The sequence below is a fragment of the Sphaeramia orbicularis genome, chromosome 14 (assembly GCF_902148855.1).
Source record: "Sphaeramia orbicularis chromosome 14, fSphaOr1.1, whole genome shotgun sequence".
NCBI classification, from domain to species: domain Eukaryota; kingdom Metazoa; phylum Chordata; class Actinopteri; order Kurtiformes; family Apogonidae; genus Sphaeramia; species Sphaeramia orbicularis.
In genome coordinates this window covers 6,290,780-6,295,613 of record NC_043970.1, presented here as the reverse complement: position 1 = coordinate 6,295,613, position 4,834 = coordinate 6,290,780, and positions in this window count along the sequence as shown.

Genomic DNA, 4,834 nt, shown 5'->3' with positions numbered 1-4,834 from the left:
TACTCATCTGAATCTCTTCCCTTATGGTGAACAATTTCGAAGTGTACTCCACCATAAACAAACCATGTCTTTACAAACAGAGCTGGTAGGTAGCTTGGGCATCTTCGGAATTTTGTTGTGACATGCATTGTGGGAAGCGGAGGTTCGCGCTGCTGCTTAACCATATGATATCATATGGCTGCAACAAACACAATGCGGAAACTGAAACATGGAAACAGCTGGAGGGAAGCGGAGCTCCAGGCGTTTCTGCGTCATGTTTGTTGTAGCTGCTGCTGCCAGGTGGAGCTCCGCTTGCTCCGCTTCCCTCCAGCCGTTTTTGTGTTTCAGTCGTTTCTGCGTCGTGTTTGTTACAGCTATATGATGTCATATGGTTGCGCTGTCGCTGCCAGGCGGCTGCGCGAGCCTCCACTTCCCACAATGCACATCATGACAAAACTCCAAAGATGCCCAAGTTACCTAACAGCTCTGTTTGTAAACACATGGTTTTATTTGTGGTGGATGACACTTCGAAATTGTTCACCGTGAGGGAATAGATTCAGAAACAGAAACACTTACGGATTTGTGATACTTAGGCTATGACTGGGGTTTTACAGATTTGATGAAAAATTGGTGCCAAAAGTCTCCTGCAGCTCTTAGTGACCATCATATGCCAGTCAATGGAACAGAAAACAAAATCTTTACTCAGTACATGGGTGTCTACATTTATAAGAAAACTGTTCAATAACATGTTTTCATTTGCTGAAAAAACCCTGTAACTCACAAAGGCCCAGAAATATTTATGTGTTGACTTCCAAATGAAATTTTCTCTACATTTAACCATTACCAAGTGATTTATCAAAATATATTATAACATTATCCTTTGCATTTTTGAAGTGAAATAAGGTTTTTTCCTATATTTAATTTAGTGCCCATGTAGATGTTCATAAAAGCTCAGTAAATTCCAAGGTTATTATACACTCCTGATCAAAATTTTAAGACCAGTTGAAAAATTGCATGAATTTACATTTTGCACTGTTGGATCTTAAGAAGGTTCTAAGTAGAGTTTCAAAACACAAAAAGAAGAAATGGGAATGAGATAAAAAAAACTTGAGTAAGCAGTTTCTTGAAAACAACAATTAAACTGAAATAGGCTGTTAATCAGCCGATCAAAAGTTTAAGACCACAACCTTTCAAAGCATACGCACAAATTTGTGCTCAAACTCTGCATACGATTTTGACACACGAATCCGGGATACATCAATATTTTCTTACCCGAATTTGTTCTTACTCTGTGAAAAAATGTAGAACTCCTTCAGAATGCACGCACGTACACACAAATGAGGAAGGCTGAACTGACTTAGAAAATGCAAGCACATACATTTTAAGTGCATGCAGAGCATCTAAAACCACATTCATTAAAAAGAGATTTTAATCAAAAATTTCAAAAATCATTCATTTACCAATAAATTGGGCGACACGGTGGTGCAGTGGTTAGCAGTCGTACCTCACAGCAAGAAGGTCCTGGGTTCGATTCCAACACCAATTGACGGGGGGTGGGACCTTTCTGTGTGGAGTTTGCATGTTCCCCCCGTGTCTGCGTGGGTTCTCTCCGGGTACTCCGGCTTCTTCCCACCATCCAAAGACATGCACTGATAGGTTAATTAGTTAATCTAAATTGCCCATAGGTGTGAATGTGAGAGTGATTGTTTGTCTCTATATGTTCAGCCCTGCGATGAACTGGCGACTTGTCCAGGGTGTACCCCGCCTTCGCCCCTATGTAGCTGGGATAGGCTCCAAGCGACCCCCGTGACCCTAGTGAGGATAAAGCGGGTTCAGAAAATGAATGAATGAATACTAATATATTGGTCAAATGTATTAAACAACCATGAAATTGACACACTTTCACCCTCATCATTGTGACAATTAAAATATTCAACAATAACACCAATCCTAGTTTACAAATGAATATATGAGAATGTACATCTCGAAATGTAGGCCTAACAGTTTTAGCTTTCATTTGATTGTTTTCATGAATCAACTCTAGATAAGTGGCTCCTTATATGGAGAAATGGGTGTGCGGTAGTGTGCCCCCTCCACTCTGCCACCTAGGACACATCTCCAGTGGGATCTCCTTGTCATGCCAGTAACACTGGAAGCCATCAGGACCGTCAAGGTTACATTTTTTCTCATTTAACTTTGAAGACGTTTTTTGTTTTTAACGCCCTTCTCTGGCAGATGCCATCTGCCATTGGGCTGCAGTCAGCACTACTAATGGTCAAGGGTCTTGATGGACAGTCAATCAGATCCTCCAGCTTAACAACCTTCTTAAGATCCAACGATGCAAAATGTAATTTCATGTAATTCTTCAACTGATCTTAAAATTTTAATCAGGTGTGTATCAAAACAGAGAAAACTGAAGAAAATACATCATTGATTCTATATAAAACCAAGCGTCTACAACCACTGTCCTTTGTTGAACTACATGGGTTTTATTGTTGAACCAATGCTGCAGAAGATGATAGAGTTTCCATGTTCATTACAGAGACTATGGATGCATCTGAAAAAGACATCTGATGCTGCTGAAAAGCTGAGAAACTGCATTGTATCCAAATTATTTGTGTATTGATAGGATTAGTGTTTCAAAAATGATTATTATTAGTATTATTATCTTTATTATTATTATTATTATTATTATTATTATTATTATTATTATTAGTAGTAGTAGTAGTAGTAGTAGTAGTAGTAATTATCATTTAATATTTTAGATCAGCAGATGCTTTTGGGTCTTTGAGGGTTAAATGCATAAAAAAGACATAGGGCCGGATCCACTAAAGGTTTGCATGTATTAAAACGTGTGCAAAGTCATTGCACAAGCAAAAAAAATGTGCAAACTGATTTACGAACAGTGCACACTAAGGGCCGGATCTACCAAGGTCCCAATTTGCTTGAACTAATTTGCTTGCGCAATCTAGAATTTTGCGTGTGGGTGTGAACCGCGGTTTCCGGGTGATTTATTAAGATTGCTTTCTCAAATGTCAACAGGTGCAAAGTCTTGCAGACCACCCCATTTAAATGAGAATTTTGCATGCAATAAACTGCTCTGTGATACGCCAGCACTAATGGTAACAGTGCGCTGAATGATCCAGACGCACAGAAATGTCACGTTGGAGGAGTTTTGTCATAGAAGGTATCGCATGACTCATTCATTCATTCATTTATTTTTCATCTTAAAGGTGTGTGTGTATGTGTGTGTGTGGGGTCATACGTCTCAATTATTTTTTCTTCTGTTACTCCAAAAATGTTCACACGAGGGTGAAAAATGCGTTCTCTGCACCTTGTTTCATTATTTCGATGTCTCCTTATCACTTCCATGTGTGCACAATTACATATCCAACCCATTTGCACCTCCTTTTGAGACGTGTTAAATATACACAGTTTCTATGAGCAAAATTGCTTTCAGACTTGATAAATAACTTTGCATGTACTAAATTAATATATTTACATTTTCTCCTCCCAGCACACACACAATTGCATGTAAACATCTCATAATGCATATTCATTGTGACAAATGTACTAACTGGATGCTGACACTCTATTTTGCACCTTTGAAAGACGCAACCCTTAGCGCGCACTGTTAGTAAATCAGTTTGTACTTTTTTTTGTGTGTATGCAATGAGTTTGCACAAGTTTTAATACATGCAAATCTTTAGTAGATCCAGCCCATTGTCTGTTGTAGCGCAAGCAAAATCCTCATTTAAATGGGGCGGTCTCCAAGACTTTGCACCTGTTGACATTTGTGCAAACAATCTTAGTAAATCACAAACAAACCCCACACGCAAAATTCTAGATTGCGCACGCAAATCAGTACATGCAAATTGGGACCTTAGTAGATCCGGCCATAATGTTTTCTGTAATACTTCTCATATTCATTAATTAATAGGTTAAAATATCATGTGTTGCTACTGTCCAGCCATGACTTAGGTTTGGAAAATACCTTTGAAATTATTCCAAATCTTTTCAGATTTATTTTCTGCACTATTTAACATGATTTCCAAAGTTCTTTTGAGGTACTGCACCTAAATATTTGTATTTCATATTTCCACAAATAATCTAAATTTACAAATAGTCTGATGATGATATGCTTTTTATGAAATACCATGTGATGTGACCAATAACTGTATTAAATTCTTAAAGTATTTAATGTCTGTGGCTGATTAACTGATCACTTTAATTATTAATCACTGCTAAATTATGAATGGAGTGAATGGAAGCATTGATTTTTTTAATTGAAAAAAAAAAATAATTTCATGTAATTTTTCGAGGAAAAATGTTATATGAAGTACATTTATGAGGCATTACAAAGCAACAACATGACAAAAATATGAAAAACTGAAAACAACTGCTATTATGTGGTAAATTAATGCATTATATTGCCAAGAACTTGAAAAACTTGTTAAGCATATTGACATGCTCCGTAGTGAACATGGAAATACTGTCATCCTCTGTAACAATTATCTCCAGTAAAACCCATGGAGTTGGATCAATGACAGTGGATGAGCTATTGATATATTTTGCTGAAAAACTCACTTTTTCTTCAGTTTCCTCTGTTTTGATATAATAACCTTTGAATTAACTCTGGGTTTTCATAAACATAAAAATTAAATACAATGAATGAAATATAGGAAAATATATTAAAAATGCAAAATACGGAGGATAATATTACAATAAATGGTGATAAATCACCTATGAATGGTTGACCAGAGGAAAAAAAAAAGGTAATTTGGGAATTGCCACAAAAATAGTACTGGGTGTTTATGGGTAAAAATTGTGGAATTGGAGAAAACTGTTTTGCATA